This window comes from Macaca fascicularis, chromosome 13 (genome assembly GCF_037993035.2).
Source record: "Macaca fascicularis isolate 582-1 chromosome 13, T2T-MFA8v1.1".
NCBI lineage: Eukaryota > Metazoa > Chordata > Mammalia > Primates > Cercopithecidae > Macaca > Macaca fascicularis.
The window spans coordinates 27,580,892-27,603,369 of record NC_088387.1 but is presented as its reverse complement, the minus strand read 5'-3'; positions in this window follow the sequence as shown (position 1 = coordinate 27,603,369).

Sequence of the window (22,478 nt, the reverse complement as noted above, 5' to 3'; positions counted from 1 at the left end):
TCTATGGGCTTCCAAATATTACTTTGCCAATTCCACAAGAACTGTCTTAGCGAAAGGCTTCTTGAGGGGAAAGCTGTAACTCTGTGAGATGATTTCACAGAACACAAAGAAGTTTCTCAGAAAGCTTCTTTCTCTTTGTTATCGGAGGATATTTCCTTTGACCGTATAGTCTTCAAAGGGATCCGAAATATGTGTTCTCAGATTCCACAGAAATAAGGCTAGCAAAGAGATCCACGAAATACAGATGTAACTCTGTGAGTGGAAATCACATATAACAGAGCAGTTTCTCAGAAAGCTTCTTTACAGATTTCATTTGAGGATATTTTCTTTTTCACCGTAGCCCTCTATGGCCTTCCAAATATCACTTTGCCAATTCCACAAGAACTGTCTTAGCGAAAGGTTTCTTGAAGGGAAAGCTGTAACTCTGTGAGATGATTTCACAGAACACAAAGAAGTTTCTCAGAAAGATTCTTTCTCTTTGTTATCGGAGGATATTTCCTTTGGCCCTATAGTCGTCAAAGGGATCCGAAATATCTGTTCTCAGATTCCACAGAAATAAGGCTAGCAAAGAGATCCACGAAATACAGATGTAACTCTGTGAGTGGAAGTCACACATAACAGAGCAGTTTCTCAGAAAGCTTCTGTCCAGATTTCATCTGAGAATATTTCCTTTTTCACCATACCCCTCTATGGCGATCCAAATATCACTTTGCCAATTCCACAAGAAATGTCTTAGCGAAAGGCTTTTTGAGGGGAAACCTGTAACTCTGTGAGATGATTTCACAGAACACAAAGAAGTTTCTCAGAAAGCTTCTTTCTCTTTGTTATCGGAGGATATTTCCTTTGGCCCTATAGTCTTCAAAGGGATCCGAAATATCTGTTCTCAGATTCCACAGAAATAAGGCTAGCAAAGAGATCCACGAAATACAGATGTAACTCTTTGAGATGAATTAACAGAACACTAAGCAGTTTCTCAGAAAGCTTCTTTCCAGATTTCATCTGAGGATATTTCCTTTTTCACCATAGCCCTCTAGGGGCTTCCACATATCACTTTGCCAATTCCACAAGAACTGTCTTAGTGAAAGGCTTCTTGAGGGGAAAGCTGTAACCCTGTGAGATGACTTCACAGAACACAAAGAAGTTTCTCAGAAAGCTTCTTTCTCTTTGTTATCGGAGGATATTTCCTCTGGCCCTATAGTCTTCAAAGGGATCCGAAATATCTGTTCTCAGATTCCACAGAAATAAGGCTAGCAAAGAGATCCACGAAATACAGATGTAACTCTGTGAGTGGAAGTCACATATAACAGAGCAGTTTCTCAGAAAGCTTCTTTCCAGATTTCATCTGAGGATATTTCCTTTTTCACCATAGCCCTCTATGGCGTTCCAAATATCACTTTGCCAATTCCACAAGAACTGTCTTAGCGAAAGGCTTCTGGAGGGGAAAGCTGTAACTCTGTGAGATGATTTCACAGAACACAAAGAAGTTTCTCAGAAAGCTTCTTTCTCTTTGTTATCGGAGGATATTTCCTTTGGCCCTATAGTCTTCAAAGGGATCCGAAATATCTGTTCTCAGATTCCACAGAAATAAGGCTAGCAAAGAGATCCACGAAATACAGATGTAACTCTGTGAGTGGAAGTCACATATAACAGAGCAGTTTCTCAGAAAGCTTCTTTCCAGATTTCATCTGAGGATATTTCCTTTTTCACCATAGCCCTCTATGGCGTTCCAAATATCACTTTGCCAATTCCACAAGAACTGTCTTAGCGAAAGGCTTCTTAAGGGGAAAGCTGTAACTCCGTGAGATGATTTCACAGAACACAAAGAAGTTTCTCAGAAAGCTTCTTTCTCTTTGTTATCGGAGGATATTTCCTTTGGCCCTATAGTCTTCAAAGGGACCCGAAATATCTATTCTCAGATTCCACAGAAATAAGGCTAGCAAAGAGATCCACGCAATACAGATGTAACTCTGTGAGATGAATTAACAGAACACTAAGCAGTTTCTCAGAAAGCTTCTTTCCAGATTTCATCTGAGGATATTTCCTTTTTCACCATAGCCCTCTATGGCATTCCAAATATCACTTTGCCAACTCCACAAGAACTGTCTTAGTGAAAGGCTTCTTGAGGGGAAAGCTGTAACTCTGTGAGATGACTTCACAGAACACAAAGAAGTTTCTCAGAAAGCTTCTTTCTCTTTGTTATCGGAGGATATTTCCTCTGGCCCTATAGTCTTCAAAGGGATCCGAAATATCTGTTCTCAGATTCCACAGAAATAAGGCTAGCAAAGAGATCCACGAAATACAGATGTAACTCTGCGAGTGGAAGTCACATATAACAGAGCAGTTTCTCAGAAAGCTTCTTTCCAGATTTCATCAGAGGATATTTCCTTTTTCACCATAGCCCTCTATGGGCTTCCACATATCACTTTGCCAATTCCACAAGGACTGTCTTAGCGAAAGGCTTCTTGAGGGGAAAGCTGTAACTCTGTGAGATGATTTCACTGAACACAAAGAAGTTTCTCAGAAAGCTTCTTTCTCTTTGTTATCGGAGGATATTTCCTTTGGCCCTATAGTCTTCAAAGGGATCCGAAATATATGTTCTCAGATTCCACAGAAATAAGGCTAGCTAAGAGATCCACGAAATACAGATGTAACTCTGTGAGATGAATTAACAGAACACTAAGCAGTTTCTCAGAAAGCTTCTTTCGAGATTTCATCTGAGGATATTTCCTTTTTCACCATAGCCCTCTATGGCATTCCAAATATCACTTTGCCAATTCCACAAGAACTGTCTTAGCGAAAGGCTTCTGGAGGGGAAAGCTGTAACTCTGTGAGATGATTTCACAGAACACAAAGAAGTTTCTCAGAAATATTTTTTCTCTTTGTTATCGGAGGATATTTCCTTTGGCACTAGAGTCTTCAAAGGGATCCGAAATATCTCTTCTCAGATTCCACAGAAATAAGGCTAGCAAAGAGATCCACGAAATACAGATGTAACTCTGTGAGTGGAAGCCACATATAACAGAGCAGTTTCTCAGAAAGTTTCTTTCCAGATTTCATCTGAGGATATTTCCTTTTTCACCTTAGCCCTCTATGGCGTTCCAAATATCACTTTGCCAATTCCACAAGAACTGTCTTAGCGAAAGCCTTCTTCAGGGGAAAGCTGTAACTCTGTGAGATGATTTCACAGAACACAAAGAAGTTTCTCAGAAAGCTTCTTTCTCTTTGTTTTCGGAGGATATTTCCTTTGGCCCTATACTCTTCAAACAGGTCCGAAATATCTGTTCTCAGATTCCACAGAAATAAGGCTAGCAAAGAGATCCACGAAATACAGATGTAACTCTGTGAGATGAATTAACAGAACACTAAGCAGTTTCTCAGAAAGCTTCTTTCCAGATTTCATCTGAGGATATATCCTTTTTCACCATAGCCCTCTAGGGGCTTCCAAATATCACTTTGCCAATTCCACAGGAACTGTCTTAGCGAAAGGCTTCTTGAGGGGAAAGCTGTAACTCTGTGAGACGATTTGACAGAACACAAAGAAGTTTCTCAGAAAGCTTCTTTCTCTTTGTTATCGGAGGATATTTCCTTTGGCCCTATAGTCTTCAAAGGGATCCGAAATATCTGTTCTCAGATTCCACAGAAATAAGGCTAGCAAAGAGATCCACGAAATACAGATGTAATTCTGTGAGATGAATTAACAGAACACTAAGCAGTTTCTCAGAAAGCTTCCTTCCAGATTTCATCTGAGGATATTTCCTTTTTCACCATAGCCCTCTATGGTCTTCCAAATATCACTTTGCCAATTCCACAAGAATTGTCTTAGCGAAAGGCTTCTTGAGGGGAAAGCTGTAACTCTGTGAGATGATTTCACAGAACACAAAGAAGTTTCTCAGAAAGCTTCTTTCTCTTTGTTATCGCAGGATATTTCCTTTGGCCCTATAGTCTACAAAGGGATCCGAAATATCTGTTCTCAGATTCCACAGAAATAAGGCTAGCAAAGAGATCCACGAAATACAGATGTAACTCTGTGAGTAGAAGTCACATATAACAGAGCAGTTTCTCAGAAAGCTTCTGTCCAGATTTCATCTGAGGATATTTCCTTTTTCACCATAGCCCTCTATGGCGTTCCAAATATAACTTTGCCAATTCCACAAGAACTGTCTTAGCGAAAGGCTTCTGGAGGGGAAAGCTGTAACTCTGTGAGATGATTTCACAGAACACAAAGAAGTTTCTCAGAAAGCTTCTTTCTCTTTGTTATCGGAGGATATTTCCTTTGGCCCTATAGTCTTCAAAGGGATCCGAAATATCTGTTCTCAGATTCCACAGAAATAAGGCTAGCAAAGAGATCCACGAAATACAGATGTAACTCTGTGAGTGGAATTCACATATAACAGAGCAGTTTCTCAGAAAGCTTCTTTCCAGATTTCATCTGAGGATATTTCCTTTTTCACCATAGCCCTCTATGGCGTTCCAAATATCACTTTGTCAATTCCACAAGAACTGTCTTAGCGAAAGACTTCTTGAGGGGAAAGCTGTAACTCTGTGAGATGATTTCACAGAACACAAAGAAGTTTCTCAGAAAGCTTCTTTCTCTTTGTTTTCGGAGGATATTTCCTTTGGCCCTATACTCTTCAAAGAGGTCCGAAATATCTGTTCTCAGATTCCACAGAAATAAGACTAGCAAAGAGATCCACGAAATACAGATGTAACTCTGTGAGATGAATTAACAGAACACTAAGCAGTTTCTCAGAAACCTTCTTTCCAGATTTCATCTGAGGATATATCCTTTTTCACCATAGCCCTCTACGGGCTTCCAAATATCACTTTGCCAATTCCACAGGAACTGTCTTAGCGAAAGGCTTCTTGAGGGGAAAGCTGTAACTCTGTGAGACGATTTGACAGAACACAAAGAAGTTTCTCAGAAAGCTTCTTTCCTTTGTTATCGGAGGATATTTCCTTTGGCCCTATAGTCTTCAAAGGGATCCGAAATATCTGTTCTCAGATTCCACAGAAATAAGGCTAGCAAAGAGATCCACGAAATACAGATGTAATTCTGTGAGATGAATTAACAGAACACTAAGCAGTTTCTCAGAAAGCTCCTTTCCAGATTTCATCTGAGCATATTTCCTTTTTCACCATAGCTCTCTATGGTCTTCCAAATATCACTTTGCCAATTCCACAAGAACTGTCTTAGCGAAAGGCTTCTTGAGGGGAAAGCTGTAACTCTGTGAGATGATTTCACAGAACACAAAGAAGTTTCTCAGAAAGCTTCTTTCTCTTTGTTATCGCAGGATATTTCCTTTGGCCCTATAGTCTTCAAAGGGATACGAAATATCTGTTCTCAGATTCCACAGAAATAAGGCTAGCAAAGAGATCCACGAAATACAGATGTAACTCTGTGAGTAGAAGTCACATATAACAGAGCAGTTTCTCAGAAAGCTTCTGTCCAGATTTCATCTGAGGATATTTCCTTTTTCACCATAGCCCTCTATGGCGTTCCAAATATCACTTTGCCAATTCCACAAGAACTGTCTTAGCGAAAGGCTTCTGGAGGGGAAAGCTGTAACTCTGTGAGATGATTTCACAGAACACAAAGAAGTTTCTCAGAAAGCTTCTTTCTCTTTGTTATCGGAGGATATTTCCTTTGGCCCTATAGTCTTCAAAGGGATCCGAAATATCTGTTCTCAGATTCCACAGAAATAAGGCTAGCAAAGAGATCCACGAAATACAGATGTAACTCTGTGAGTGGAAGTCACATATAACAGAGCAGTTTCTCAGAAAGCTTCTTTCCAGATTTCATCTGAGGATATTTCCTTTTTCACCATAGCCCTCTATGGCGTTCCAAATATCACTTTGTCAATTCCACAAGAACTGTCTTAGCGAAAGGCTTCTTGAGGGGAAAGCTGTAACTCTGTGAGATGATTTCACAGAACACAAAGAAGTTTCTCAGAAAGCTTCTTTCTCTTTGTTATCGGAGGATATTTCCTTTGGCCCTACAGTCTTCAAAGAGATCCGAAATATCTGTTCTCAGATTCCACAGAAATAAGGCTAGCAAAGAGATCCACGAAATAGAGATGTAACTCTGTGAGATGTATTAACAGAACACTAAGCAGTTTCTCAGAAAGCTTCTTTCCAGATTTCATCTGAGGATATATCCTTTTTCACCATAGCCCTCTATGGGCTTCAAAATATCACTTTGCCAATTCCATAAGAACTGTCTTAGCGAAAGGCTTCTGGACGGGAAAGTTGTAACTCTGTGAGATGATTTCACAGAACACAAAGAAGTTTCTCAGAAAGCTTCTTTCTCTTTGTTATCGGAGGATATTTCCTTTGGCCCTATAGTCTTCAAAGGGATCCGAAATATCTGTTCTCAGATTCCACAAAACTAAGGCTAGCAAAGAGATCCACGAAATACAGATGTAATTCTGTGAGATGAATTAACAGAACACTAAGCAGTTTCTCAGAAAGCTTCTTTCCAGATTTCATCTGAGGATATTTCCTTTTTCACCATAGCCCTCTATGGCCTTCCAAATATCACTTTGCCAATTCCACAAGAACTGTCTTAGCGAAAGGCTTCTGGAGGGGAAAGCTGTAACTCTGTGAGATGATTTCACAGAACACAAAGAAGTTTCTCAGAAAGCTTCTTTCTCTTTGTTATCGGAGGATATTTCCTTTGGCCCTATAGTCTTCAAAGGGATCCGAAATATCTGTTCTCAGATTCCACAGAAATAAGGCTAGCAAAGAGATCCACGAAATACAGATGTACCTCTGTGAGATGAATTAACAGAACACTAAGCAGTTTCTCAGAAAGCTTCTTTCCAGATTTCATCTGAGGATATTTCCTTTTTCACCATAGCCCTCTATGGGCTTCCACATATCACTTTGCCAATTCCACAAGAACTGTCTTAGCGAAAGGCTTCTTGAGGGGAAATCTGTAACTCTGTGAGATGATTTCACAGAACACAAAGAAGTTTCTCAGAAAGCTTCTTTCTCTTTGTTATCGGAGGATATTTCCTTTGGCCCTATAGTCTTCAAAGGGATCCGAAATATCTGTTCTCAGATTCCACAGAAATAAGGCTAGCAAAGAGATCCACGAAATACAGATGTAATTCTGTGAGATGAATTAACAGAACACTAAGCAGTTTCTCAGAAAGCTTCTTTCCAGATTTCATCTGAGGATATTTCCTTTTTCACCATAGCCCTCTATGGCCTTCCAAATATCACTTTGCCAATTCCACAACAACTGTCTTAGTGAAAGGCTTCTTGAGGGGAAAGCTGTAACTCTGTGAGATGATTTCACAGAACACAAAGAAGTTTCTCAGAAAGCTTCTTTCTCTTTGTTATCGGAGGATATTTCCTTTGACCCTATAGTCTTCAAAGGGATCCGAAATATCTGTTCTCAGATTCCACAGAAATAAGGCTAGCAAAGAGATCCACAAAATACAGATGTAACTCTGTGAGATGAATTAACAGAACACTAAGCAGTTTCTCAGAAAGCTTCTTTCCAGATTTCATCTGAGGATATTTCCTTTTTCACCATAGCCCTCTATGGCATTCCAAATATCACTTTGCCAATTCCACAAGAACTGTCTTAGCGAAAGGCTCCTTGAGGGGAAAGCTGTAACTCTGTGAGATGATTTCACAGAACACAAAGAAGTTTCTCAGAAAGCTTCTTTCTCTTTGTTATCGGAGGATATTTACTTTGGCCCTATAGTCTTCAAAGGGATCCGAAATATCTGTTCGCAGATTCCACAGAAATAAGGCTAGCAAAGAGATCCACAAAATACCGATGTAACTCTGTGAGATGAATTAACAGAAATCTAAGCAGGTTCTCAGAAAGCTTCTTTCCAGATTTCATCTGAGGATATTTCCTTTTTCACCATAGCCCTCTAACGGCTTCCAAATATCACTTTGCCAATTCCACAAGAACTGTCTTAGCGAAAGGCTTCTTGAGGGGAAAGCTGTAACTCTGTGAGATGATTTCACAGAACACAAAGAGGTTTCTCAGAAAGCTTCTTTCTCTTTGTTATCGGAGGATATTTCCTTTGGCCCTATAGTCTTCAAAGGGATCCGAAATATCTGTTCTCAGATTCCACAGAAATAAGGCTAGCAAAGAGATCCACGAAATACAGATGTAACTCTGTGAGATGAATTAACAGAACACTAAGCAGTTTCTCAGAAAGCTTCTTTCCAGATTTCATCTGAGGATATTTCCTTTTTCACCATAGCCCTCTAAGGGCTTCCACATATCACTTTGCCAATTCCACAAGAACTGTCTTAGCGAAAGGCTTCTTGAGGGGAAATCTGTAACTCTGTGAGATGATTTCACAGAACACAAAGAAGTTTCTCAGAAAGCTTCTTTCTCTTTGTTATCGGAGGATATTTCCTTTGGCCCTATAGTCTTCAAAGGGATCCGAAATATCTGTTCTCAGATTCCACAGAAAAAAGGCTAGCAAAGAGATCCACGAAATACAGTTGTAACTCTGTGAGTGGAAGTCACATATAACAGAGCAGTTTCTCAGAAAGCTTCTTTCCAGATTTCATCTGAGGATATTTCCTTTTTCACCATAGCCCTCTATGGCCTTCCAAATATCACTTTGCCAATTCCACAACAACTGTCTTAGTGAAAGGCTTCTTGAGGGGAAAGCTGTAACTCTGTGAGATGATTTCACAGAACACAAAGAAGTTTCTCAGAAAGCTTCTTTCTCTTTGTTATCAGAGGATATTTCCTTTGGCCCTATAGTCTTCAAAGGGATCCGAAATATCTGTCCTCAGATTCCACAGAAATAAGGCTAGCAAAGAGATCCACAAAATACAGATGTAACTCTGTGAGATGAATTAACAGAACACTAAGCAGATTCTCAGAAAGCTTCTTTCCAGATTTCATCTGAGGATATTTCCTTTTTCACCATAGCCCTCTAAGGGCTTCCAAATATCACTTTGCCAATTCCACAAGAACTGTCTTAGCGAAAGGCTTCTTGAGGGGAAAGCTGTAACTCTGTGAGATGATTTCACACAACACAAAAAAGATTCTCAGAAAGCTTCTTTCTCTTTGTTATCGGAGGATATTTCCTTTGGCCCTGTAGTCTTCAAAGGGATCCGAAATATCTGTTCTCAGATTCCACAGAAATAAGGCTAGCAAAGAGATCCACGAAATACGGATGTAACTCTGTGAGATGAATTAACAGAACACTAAGCAGTTTCTCAGAAAGCTTCTTTCCAGATTTCATCAGAGGATATTTCCTTTTTCACCATAGCCCTCTATGGGCTTCCATATATCACTTTGCCAATTCCACAAGAACTGTCTTAGCGAAAGGCTTCTTGAGGGGAAAGCTGTAACTCTGTGAGATGATTTCACAGAACACAAAGAAGTATCTCAGAAAGCTTCTTTCTCTTTGTTATCGGAGGATATTTCCTTTGGCCCTATAGTCGTCAAAGGGATCCGAAATATCTGTTCTCAGATTCCACAGAAATAAGGCTAGCAAAGAGATCCACGAAATACAGATGTAACTCTGTGAGATGAATTAACAGAACATTAAGCAGTTTCTCAGAAAGCTTCTTTCCAGATTTCATCTGAGGATATTTCCTTTTTCACCATAGCCCTCTATGGGCTTCCAAATAACACTTTGCCAATTCCACAAGAACTATCTTAGCGAAAGGCTTCTTGAGGGGAAAGCTGTAACTCTGTGAGATGATTTCACAGAACACAAAGAAGTTTCTCAGAAAGCTTTTTTCTCTTTGTTATCGGAGGATTTTCCTTTGGCACAATAGTCTTCAAAGGGATCCGAAATATCTGTTCTCAGATTCCACAGAAATAAGGCTAGCAAAGAGATCCACGAAATACAGATGTAACTCTGTGAGTGGAAGTCACATATACCAGAGCAGTTTCTCAAAAAGCTTCTTTCCAGATTTCATCTGAGGATATTTCCTTTTTCACCATAGCCCTCTATGGCGTTCCAAATATCACTTTGCCAATTCCACAAGAACTGTCTTAGCGAAAGGCTTCTTGAGGGGAAAGCGGTAACTCTGTGAGATGATTTCACAGAACACAAAGAAGTTTCTCAGAAAGCTTCTTTCTCTTTGTTATCGGAGGATATTTCCTTTGACCCTATAGTCTTCAAAGGGATCCGAAATATCTGTTCTCAGATTCCACAGAAATAAGGCTAGCAAAGAGATCCACGAAATACAGATGTAATTCTGTGAGATGAATTAACAGAACACTAAGCAGTTTCTCAGAAAGCTTTTTTCCAGATTTCATCTGAGATATTTCCTTTTTCACCATAGCCCTCTATGGCCTTCCAAATATCACTTTGCCAATTCCTCAAGAACTGTCTTAGCAAAAGGCTTCTTGAGGGGAAAGCTGTAACTCTGTGAGATGATTTCACAGAACACCAAGAAGTTTCTCAGAAAGTTTCTTTCTCTTTGTTATCGGAGGATATTTCCTTTGGCCCTATAGTCGTCAAAGGGATCCGAAATATCTGTTCTCAGATTCCACAGAAATAAGGCTAGCAAAGAGATCCACGAAATACAGATGTAACTCTGTGAGATGAATTAACAGAACACTAAGCAGATTCTCAGAAAGCTTCTTTCCAGATTTCATCTGAGGATATTTCCTTTTTCACCATAGCCCTCTATGGGCTTCCAAATATCACTTTGCCAATTCCACAAGAACTGTCTTAGCGAAAGGCTTCTTGAGGGGAAAGCTGTAACTCTGTGAGATGATTTCACAGAACACAAAGAAGTTTTTCAGAAAGCTTCTTTCTCTTTGTTATCGGAGGATATTTCCTTTGGCCCTATAGTCTTCAAAGGGATCCGAAATATCTGTTCTCAGATTCCACAGAAATAAGGCTAGCAAAGAGATCCACGAAATACAGATGTAACTCTGTGAGATGAATTAACAGAACACTAAGCAGTTTCTCAGAAAGCTTCTTTCCAGATTTCATCTGAGGATATTTCCTTTTTCACCATAGCCCTCTAAGGGCTTCCACATATCACTTTGCCAATTCCACAAGAACTGTCTTAGCGAAAGGCTTCTTGAGGGGAAATCTGTAACTCTGTGAGATGATTTCACAGAACACAAAGAAGTTTCTCAGAAAGCTTCTTTCTCTTTGTTATCGGAGGATATTTCCTTTGGCCCTATAGTCTTCAAAGGGATCCGAAATATCTGTTCTCAGATTCCACAGAAATAAGGCTAGCAAAGAGATCCACGAAATACAGTTGTAACTCTGTGAGTGGAAGTCACATATAACAGAGCAGTTTCTCAGAAAGCTTCTTTCCAGATTTCATCTGAGGATATTTCCTTTTTCACCATAGCCCTCTATGGCCTTCCAAATATCACTGTCTTAGCGAAAGGCTTCTTGAGGGGAAAGCTGTAACTCTGTGAGATGATTTCACAGAACACAAAGAAGTTTCTCAGAAAGCTTCTTTCTCTTTGTTATCGGAGGATATTTCCTTTGGCCCTTTAGTCTTCAAAGGGATCCGAAATATCTGTTCTCAGATTCCACAGAAATAAGGCTAGCAAAGAGATCCACGAAATACAGATGTAACTCTGTGAGATGAATTAACAGAACACTAAGCAGTTTCTCAGAAAGCTTCTTTCCAGATTTCATCTGAGGATATTTCCTTTTTCACCATAGCCCTCTATGGGCTTCCACATATCACTTTGCCAATTCCACAAGAACTGTCTTAGCGAAAGGCTTCTTGAGGGGAAATCTGTAACTCTGTGAGATGATTTCACAGAACACAAAGAAGTTTCTCAGAAAGCTTCTTTCTCTTTGTTATCGCAGGATATTTCCTTTGGCCCTATAGTCTTCAAAGGGATCCGAAATATCTGTTCTCAGATTCCACAGAAAAAAGGCTAGCAAAGAGATCCACGAAATACATATGTAACTCTGTGAGATGAATTAACAGAACACTAAGCAGTTTCTCAGAAAGCTTCTTTCCAGATTTCATCTGAGGATATTTCCTTTTTCACCATAGCCCTCTATGGCATTCCAAATATCACTTTGCCAATTCCACAAGAACTGTCTTAGCGAAAGGCTTCTTGAGGGGAAAGCTGTAACTCTGTGAGATGATTTCACAGAACACAAAGAAGTTTCTCAGAAAGCTTCTTTCTCTTTGTTATCGGAGGATATTTCCTTTGGCCCTATAGGCTTCAAAGGGATCCGAAATATCTGTTCTCAGATTCCACAGAAATAAGGCTAGCAAAGAGATCCACGAAATAGAGATATAACTCTGTGAGATGAAATAACAGAACACTAAGCAGTTTCTCAGAAAGCTTCTTTCCAGATTTCATCTGAGGATATTTCCTTTTTCACCATAGCCCTCTATGGCATTCCAAATATCACTTTGCCAATTCCACAAGAACTGTCTTAGCGAAAGGCTCCTTGAGGGGAAAGCTGTAACTCTGTGAGATGATTTCACAGAACACAAAGAAGTTTCTCAGAAAGCTTCTTTCTCTTTGTTATCGGAGGATATTTCCTTTGGCCCTATAGTCTTCAAAGGGATCCGAAATATCTGTTCTCAGATTCCACAGAAATAAGGCTAGCAAAGAGATCCACGAAATACAGTTGTAACTCTGTGAGTGGAAGTCACATATAACATAGCAGTTTCTCAGGAAGCTTCTTTCCAGATTTCATCAGAGGATATTTCCTTTTTCACCATAGCCCTCTATGGGCTTCCATATATCACTTTGCCAATTCCACAAGAACTGTCTTAGCGAAAGGCTTCTTGAGGGGAAAGCTGTAACTCTGTGAGATGATTTCACAGAACACAAAGAAGTATCTCAGAAAGCTTCTTTCTCTTTGTTATCGGAGGATATTTCCTTTGGCCCTATAGTCGTCAAAGGGATCCGAAATATCTGTTCTCAGATTCCACAGAAATAAGGCTAGCAAAGAGATCCACGAAATACAGATGTAACTCTGTGAGATGAATTAACAGAACATTAAGCAGTTTCTCAGAAAGCTTCTTTCCAGATTTCATCTGAGGATATTTCCTTTTTCACCATAGCCCTCTATGGGCTTCCAAATAACACTTTGCCAATTCCACAAGAACTGTCTTAGCGAAAGGCTTCTTGAGGGGAAAGCTGTAACTCTGTGAGATGATTTCACAGAACACAAAGAAGTTTCTCAGAAAGCTTTTTTCTCTTTGTTATCGGAGGATTTTCCTTTGGCACTATAGTCTTCAAAGGGATCCGAAATATCTGTTCTCAGATTCCACAGAAATAAGGCTAGCAAAGAGATCCACGAAATACAGATGTAACTCTGTGAGTGGAAGTCACATATACCAGAGCAGTTTCTCAAAAAGCTTCTTTCCAGATTTCATCTGAGGATATTTCCTTTTTCACCATAGCCCTCTATGGCGTTCCAAATATCACTTTGCCAATTCCACAAGAACTGTCTTAGCGAAAGGCTTCTTGAGGGGAAAGCGGTAACTCTGTGAGATGATTTCACAGAACACAAAGAAGTTTCTCAGATAGCTTCTTTCTCTTTGTTATCGGAGGATATTTCCTTTGACCCTATAGTCTTCAAAGGGATCCGAAATATCTGTTCTCAGATTCCACAGAAATAAGGCTAGCAAAGAGATCCACGAAATACAGATGTAATTCTGTGAGATGAATTAACAGAATACTAAGCAGTTTCTCAGAAAGCTTTTTTCCAGATTTCATCTGAGATATTTCCTTTTTCACCATAGCCCTCTATGGCCTTCCAAATATCACTTTGCCAATTCCTCAAGAACTGTCTTAGCAAAAGGCTTCTTGAGGGGAAAGCTGTAACTCTGTGAGATGATTTCACAGAACACAAAGAAGTTTCTCAGAAAGCTTCTTTCTCTTTGTTATCGGAGGATATTTCCTTTGTCCGTATAGTCTTCAAAGGGATCCGAAATATCTGTTCTCCGATTCCACAGAAATAAGGCTAGCAAAGAGATCCACGAAATACAGATGTAACTCTGTGAGTGGAAGTCACATATAACAGAGCAGTTTCTCAGAAAGCTTCTTTCCAGATTTCATCTGAGGATATTTCCTTTTTCACCATAGCCCTCTGGGGCGTTCCAAATATCACTTTGTCAATTCCACAAGAACTGTCTTAGCGAAAGGCTTCTTGAGGGGAAAGCTGTAACTCTGTGAGATGATTTCACAGAACACAAAGAAGTTTCTCAGAAAGCTTCTTTCTCTTTGTTATCGGAGGATATTTCCTTTGGCCCTATAGTCTTCAAAGGGATGGGAAATATCTGCTCGCAGATTCCACAGAAATTAGGCTAGCAAAGAGATCCACGAAATACAGATGTAACTCTGTGAGATGAATTAACAGAACACTAAGCAGTTTCTCAGAAAGCTTCTTTCCAGATTTCATCTGAGGATATTTCCTTTTTCACCATAGCCCTCTATGGACTTCCAAATATCACTTTGCCAATTCCACAAGAACTGTCTTAGCGAAAGGCTTCTTGAGGGGAAAGCTGTAACTCTGTGAGATGATTTCACAGAACACAAAGAAGTTTCTCAGAAAGCTTCTTTCTCTTAGTTATCGGAGGATATTTCCTTTGGCCCTATAGTCTTCAAAGGGATCCGAAATATCTGTTCTCAGATTCAACAGAAATAAGGCTAGCAAAGAGATCCACGAAATACAGATGTAATTCTGTGAGACGAAATAACAGAACACTAAGCAGTTTCTCAGAAAGCTTCTTTCCAGATTTCATCTGAGGATATTTCCTTTTTCACCATAGCCCTCTATGGCCTTCCAAATATCACTTTGCCAATTCCACAAGGACTGTCTTAGTGAAAGGCTTCTTGAGGGGAAAGCTGTAACTCTGTGAGATGATTTCACAGAACACAAAGAAGTTTCTCAGAAAGCTTCTTTCTCTTTGTTATCGGAGGATATTTCCTTTGGCCCTAGAGTCTTCAAAGGGATCCGAAATATCTGTTCTCAGATTCGTCAGAAATAAGGCTAGCAAAGAGATCCACGAAATACAGATGTAACTCTGTGAGTGGAAGTCACATATAACAGAGCAGTCTCTCAAAAAGCTTCTTTCCAGATTTCATCTGAGGATATTTCCTTTTTCACCATAGCCCTCTATCGCGTTCCAAGTATCACTTTGCCAATTCCACAAGAACTGTCTTAGCGAAAGGCTTCTTGAGGGGAAAGCTGTAATTCTGTGAGATGATTTCACAGAACACAAAGAAGTTTCTCAGAAAGCTTCTTTCTCTTTGTTATCGGAGGATATTTCCTTTGGCCCTATATTCTTCAAAGGGATCCGAAATATCTGTTCTCAGATTCCACAGAAATTAGGCTAGCAAAGAGATCCACGAAATACAGATGTAACTCTGTGAGATGAATTAACGGAACACTCAGCAGTTTCTCAGAAAGCTTCTTTCCAGATTTCATCTGAGGATATTTCCTTTTTCACCATAGCCCTCTATGTGCTTCCAAATATCACTTTGCCATTTCCACAAGAACTGTCTTAGCGAAAGGCTTCTTGAGTGGAAAGCTGTAACTCTGTGAGATGATTTCACAGAACACAAAGAAGTTTCTCAGAAAGCTTCTTTCTCTTTGTTATCGGAGGATATTTCCTTTGACCGTATAGTCTTCAAAGGGATCCGAAATATCTGTTCTCAGATTCCACAGAAATAAGGCTAGCAAAGAGATCCACGAAATACAGATGTAATTCTGTGAGATGAATTAACAGAACACTAAGCAGTTTCTCAGAAAGCTTCTTTCCAGATTTCATCTGAGGATATTTCCTTTTTCACCATAGCCCTCTATGGCCTTCCAAATATCACTTTGCCAATTCCACAAGAACTGTCTTAGCAAAAGGCTTCTTCAGGGGAAAGCTGTAACTCTGTGAGATGATTTCACAGAACACCAAGAAGTTTCTCAGAAAGCTTCTTTCTCTTTGTTATCGGAGGATATTTCCTTTGGCCCTATAGTCTTCAAAGGGATCCGAAATATCTGTTCTCAGATTCCACAGAAATAAGGCTAGCAAGGAGATCCACGAAATACAGATGTAACTCTGTGAGATGAATTAACAGAACACTAAGCAGTTTCTCAGAAAGCTTCTTTCCAGATTTCATCTGAGGATATTTCCTTTTTCACCATAGCCCTCTATGGGCTTCCACATATCACTTTGCCAATTCCACAAGAACTGTCTTAGCGAAAGGCTTCTTGAGGGGTAATCTGTAACTCTGTGAGATGATTTCACAGAACACAAAGAAGTTTCTCATAAAGCTTCTTTCTCTTTGTTATCGGAGGATATTTCCTTTGGCCCTATAGTCTTCAAAGGGATATGAAATATCTGTTCTCAGATTCCACAGAAATAAGGCTAGCAAAGAGATCCACGAAATACAGATGTAACTCTGTGAGATGAATTAACAGAACATTAAGCAGTTTCTCAGAAAGCTTCTTTCCAGATTTCATCTGAGGATATTTCCTTTTTCACCATAGCCCTCTATGGGCTTCCAAATAACACTTTGCCAATTCCACAAGAACTGTCTTAGCGAAAGGCTTCTTGAGGGGAAAGCTGTAACTCTGTGAGATGATTTCACAGAACACAAAGAAGTTTCTCAGAAAGCTTTTTTCTCTTTGTTATCGGAGGATTTTCCTTTGGCACTATAGTCTTCAAAGGGATCCGAAATATCTGTTCTCAGATTCCACAGAAATAAGGCTAGCAAAGAGATCCACGAAATACAGATGTAACTCTGTGAGTGGAAGTCACATATACCAGAGCAGTTTCTCAAAAAGCTTCTTTCCAGATTTCATCTGAGGATATTTCCTTTTTCACCATAGCCCTCTATGGCGTTCCAAATATCACTTTGCCAATTCCACAAGAACTGTCTTAGCGAAAGGCTTCTTGAGGGGAAAGCGGTAACTCTGTGAGATGATTTCACAGAACACAAAGAAGTTTCTCAGAAAGCTTCTTTCTCTTTGTTATCGGAGGATATTTCCTTTGACCCTATAGTCTTCAAAGGGATCCGAAATATCTGTTCTCAGATTCCACAGAAATAAGGCTAGCAAAGAGATCCACGAAATACAGATGTAATTCTGTGAGATGAATTAACAGAACACTAAGCAGTTTCTCAGAAAGCTTTTTTCCAGATTTCATCTGAGATATTTCCTTTTTCACCATAGCCCTCTATGGCCTTCCAAATATCACTTTGCCAATTCCTCAAGAACTGTCTTAGCAAAAGGCTTCTTGAGGGGAAAGCTGAAACTCTGTGAGATGATTTCACAGAACACCAAGAAGTTTCTCAGAAAGCTTCTTTCTCTTTGTTATCGGAGGATATTTCCTTTGGCCCTATAGTCTTCAAAGGGATCCGAAATATCTGTTCTCAGATTCCACAGAAAAAAGGCTAGCAAAGAGATCCACGAAATACATATGTAACTCTGTGAGATGAATTAACAGAACACTAAGCAGTTTCTCAGAAAGCTTCTTTCCAGATTTCATCTGAGGATATTTCCTTTTTCACCATAGCCCTCTATGGCATTCCAAATATCACTTTGCCAATTCCACAAGAACTGTCTTAGCGAAAGGCTTCTTGAGGGGAAAGCTGTAACTCTGTGAGATGATTTCACAGAACACAAAGAAGTTTCTCACAAAGCTTCTTTCTCTTTGTTATCGGAGGATATTTCCTTTGGCCCTATAGGCTTCAAAGGGATCCGAAATATCTGTTCTCAGATTCCACAGAAATAAGGCTAGCAAAGAGATCCACGAAATAGAGATATAACTCTGTGAGATGAAATAACAGAACACTAAGCAGTTTCTCAGAAAGCTTCTTTCCAGATTTCATCTGAGGATATTTCCTTTTTCACCATAGCCCTCTATGGCATTCCAAATATCACTTTGCCAAATCCACAAGAACTGTCTTAGCGAAAGGCTCCTTGAGGGGAAAGCTGTAACTCTGTGAGATGATTTCACAGAACACAAAGAAGTTTCTCAGAAAGCTTCTTTCTCTTTGTTATCGGAGGATATTTCCTTTGGCCCTATAGTCTTCAAAGGGATCCGAAATATCTGTTCTCAGATTCCACAGAAATAAGGCTAGCAAAGAGATCCACGAAATACAGTTGTAACTCTGTGAGTGGAAGTCACATATAACATAGCAGTTTCTCAGGAAGCTTCTTTCCAGATTTCATCAGAGGATATTTCCTTTTTCACCATAGCCCTCTATGGGCTTCCATATATCACTTTGCCAATTCCACAAGAACTGTCTTAGCGAAAGGCTTCTTGAGGGGAAAGCTGTAACTCTGTGAGATGATTTCACAGAACACAAAGAAGTATCTCAGAAAGCTTCTTTCTCTTTGTTATCGGAGGATATTTCCTTTGGCCCTATAGTCGTCAAAGGGATCCGAAATATCTGTTCTCAGATTCCACAGAAATAAGGCTAGCAAAGAGATCCACGAAATACAGATGTAACTCTGTGAGATGAATTAACAGAACATTAAGCAGTTTCTCAGAAAGCTTCTTTCCAGATTTCATCTGAGGATATTTCCTTTTTCACCATAGCCCTCTATGGGCTTCCAAATAACACTTTGCCAATTCCACAAGAACTGTCTTAGCGAAAGGCTTCTTGAGGGGAAAGCTGTAACTCTGTGAGATGATTTCACAGAACACAAAGAAGTTTCTCAGAAAGCTTTTTTCTCTTTGTTATCGGAGGATTTTCCTTTGGCACTATAGTCTTCAAAGGGATCCGAAATATCTGTTCTCAGATTCCACAGAAATAAGGCTAGCAAAGAGATCCACGAAATACAGATGTAACTCTGTGAGTGGAAGTCACATATACCAGAGCAGTTTCTCAAAAAGCTTCTTTCCAGATTTCATCTGAGGATATTTCCTTTTTCACCATAGCCCTCTATGGCGTTCCAAATATCACTTTGCCAATTCCACAAGAACTGTCTTAGCGAAAGGCTTCTTGAGGGGAAAGCGGTAACTCTGTGAGATGATTTCACAGAACACAAAGAAGTTTCTCAGAAAGCTTCTTTCTCTTTGTTATCGGAGGATATTTCCTTTGACCCTATAGTCTTCAAAGGGATCCGAAATATCTGTTCTCAGATTCCACAGAAATAAGGCTAGCAAAGAGATCCACGAAATACAGATGTAACTCTGTGAGTGGAAGTCACATATAACAGAGCAGTTTCTCAGAAAGCTTCTTTCCAGATTTCATCTGAGGATATTTCCTTTTTCACCATAGCCCTCTGGGGCGTTCCAAATATCACTTTGTCAATTCCACAAGAACTGTCTTAGCGAAAGGCTTCTTGAGGGGAAAGCTGTAACTCTGTGAGATGATTTCACAGAACACAAAGAAGTTTCTCAGAAAGCTTCTTTCTCTTTGTTATCGGAGGATATTTCCTTTGGCCCTATAGTCTTCAAAGGGATGGGAAATATCTGCTCGCAGATTCCACAGAAATTAGGCTAGCAAAGAGATCCACGAAATACAGATGTAACTCTGTGAGATGAATTAACAGAACACTAAGCAGTTTCTCAGAAAGCTTCTTTCCAGATTTCATCTGAGGATATTTCCTTTTTCACCATAGCCCTCTATGGACTTCCAAATATCACTTTGCCAATTCCACAAGAACTGTCTTAGCGAAAGGCTTCTTGAGGGGAAAGCTGTAACTCTGTGAGATGATTTCACAGAACACAAAGAAGTTTCTCAGAAAGCTTCTTTCTCTTAGTTATCGGAGGATATTTCCTTTGGCCCTATAGTCTTCAAAGGGATCCGAAATATCTGTTCTCAGATTCAACAGAAATAAGGCTAGCAAAGAGATCCACGAAATACAGATGTAATTCTGTGAGACGAAATAACAGAACACTAAGCAGTTTCTCAGAAAGCTTCTTTCCAGATTTCATCTGAGGATATTTCCTTTTTCACCATAGCCCTCTATGGCCTTCCAAATATCACTTTGCCAATTCCACAAGGACTGTCTTAGTGAAAGGCTTCTTGAGGGGAAAGCTGTAACTCTGTGAGATGATTTCACAGAACACAAAGAAGTTTCTCAGAAAGCTTCTTTCTCTTTGTTATCGGAGGATATTTCCTTTGGCCCTAGAGTCTTCAAAGGGATCCGAAATATCTGTTCTCAGATTCGTCAGAAATAAGGCTAGCAAAGAGATCCACGAAATACAGATGTAACTCTGTGAGTGGAAGTCACATATAACAGAGCAGTCTCTCAAAAAGCTTCTTTCCAGATTTCATCTGAGGATATTTCCTTTTTCACCATAGCCCTCTATCGCGTTCCAAGTATCACTTTGCCAATTCCACAAGAACTGTCTTAGCGAAAGGCTTCTTGAGGGGAAAGCTGTAATTCTGTGAGATGATTTCACAGAACACAAAGAAGTTTCTCAGAAAGCTTCTTTCTCTTTGTTATCGGAGGATATTTCCTTTGGCCCTATATTCTTCAAAGGGATCCGAAATATCTGTTCTCAGATTCCACAGAAATTAGGCTAGCAAAGAGATCCACGAAATACAGATGTAACTCTGTGAGATGAATTAACGGAACACTCAGCAGTTTCTCAGAAAGCTTCTTTCCAGATTTCATCTGAGGATATTTCCTTTTTCACCATAGCCCTCTATGTGCTTCCAAATATCACTTTGCCATTTCCACAAGAACTGTCTTAGCGAAAGGCTTCTTGAGTGGAAAGCTGTAACTCTGTGAGATGATTTCACAGAACACAAAGAAGTTTCTCAGAAAGCTTCTTTCTCTTTGTTATCGGAGGATATTTCCTTTGACCGTATAGTCTTCAAAGGGATCCGAAATATCTGTTCTCAGATTCCACAGAAATAAGGCTAGCAAAGAGATCCACGAAATACAGATGTAATTCTGTGAGATGAATTAACAGAACACTAAGCAGTTTCTCAGAAAGCTTCTTTCCAGATTTCATCTGAGGATATTTCCTTTTTCACCATAGCCCTCTATGGCCTTCCAAATATCACTTTGCCAATTCCACAAGAACTGTCTTAGCAAAAGGCTTCTTCAGGGGAAAGCTGTAACTCTGTGAGATGATTTCACAGAACACCAAGAAGTTTCTCAGAAAGCTTCTTTCTCTTTGTTATCGGAGGATATTTCCTTTGGCCCTATAGTCTTCAAAGGGATCCGAAATATCTGTTCTCAGATTCCACAGAAATAAGGCTAGCAAGGAGATCCATGAAATACAGATGTAACTCTGTGAGATGAATTAACAGAACACTAAGCAGTTTCTCAGAAAGCTTCTTTCCAGATTTCATCTGAGGATATTTCCTTTTTCACCATAGCCCTCTATGGGCTTCCACATATCACTTTGCCAATTCCACAAGAACTGTCTTAGCGAAAGGCTACTTGAGGGGAAATCTGTAACTCTGTGAGATGATTTCACAGAACACAAAGAAGTTTCTCAGAAAGCTTCTTTCTCTTTGTTATCGGAGGATATTTCCTTTGGCCCTATAGTCTTCAAAGGGATATGAAATATCTGTTCTCAGATTCCACAGAAATAAGGCTAGCAAAGAGATCCACGAAATACAGATGTAACTCTGTGAGATGAATTAACAGAACATTAAGCAGTTTCTCAGAAAGCTTCTTTCCAGATTTCATCTGAGGATATTTCCTTTTTCACCATAGCCCTCTATGGGCTTCCAAATAACACTTTGCCAATTCCACAAGAACTGTCTTAGCGAAAGGCTTCTTGAGGGGAAAGCTGTAACTCTGTGAGATGATTTCACAGAACACAAAGAAGTTTCTCAGAAAGCTTTTTTCTCTTTGTTATCGGAGGATTTTCCTTTGGCACTATAGTCTTCAAAGGGATCCGAAATATCTGTTCTCAGATTCCACAGAAATAAGGCTAGCAAAGAGATCCACGAAATACAGATGTAACTCTGTGAGTGGAAGTCACATATACCAGAGCAGTTTCTCAAAAAGCTTCTTTCCAGATTTCATCTGAGGATATTTCCTTTTTCACCATAGCCCTCTATGGCGTTCCAAATATCACTTTGCCAATTCCACAAGAACTGTCTTAGCGAAAGGCTTCTTGAGGGGAAAGCGGTAACTCTGTGAGATGATTTCACAGAACACAAAGAAGTTTCTCAGAAAGCTTCTTTCTCTTTGTTATCGGAGGATATTTCCTTTGACCCTATAGTCTTCAAAGGGATCCGAAATATCTGTTCTCAGATTCCACAGAAATAAGGCTAGCAAATAGATCCACGAAATACAGATGTAATTCTGTGAGATGAATTAACAGAACACTAAGCAGTTTCTCAGAAAGCTTTTTTCCAGATTTCATCTGAGATATTTCCTTTTTCACCATAGCCCTCTATGGCCTTCCAAATATCACTTTGCCAATTCCTCAAGAACTGTCTTAGCAAAAGGCTTCTTGAGGGGAAAGCTGAAACTCTGTGAGATGATTTCACAGAACACCAAGAAGTTTCTCAGAAAGCTTCTTTCTCTTTGTTATCGGAGGATATTTCCTTTGGCCCTATAGTCGTCAAAGGGATCCGAAATATCTGTTCTCAGATTCCACAGAAA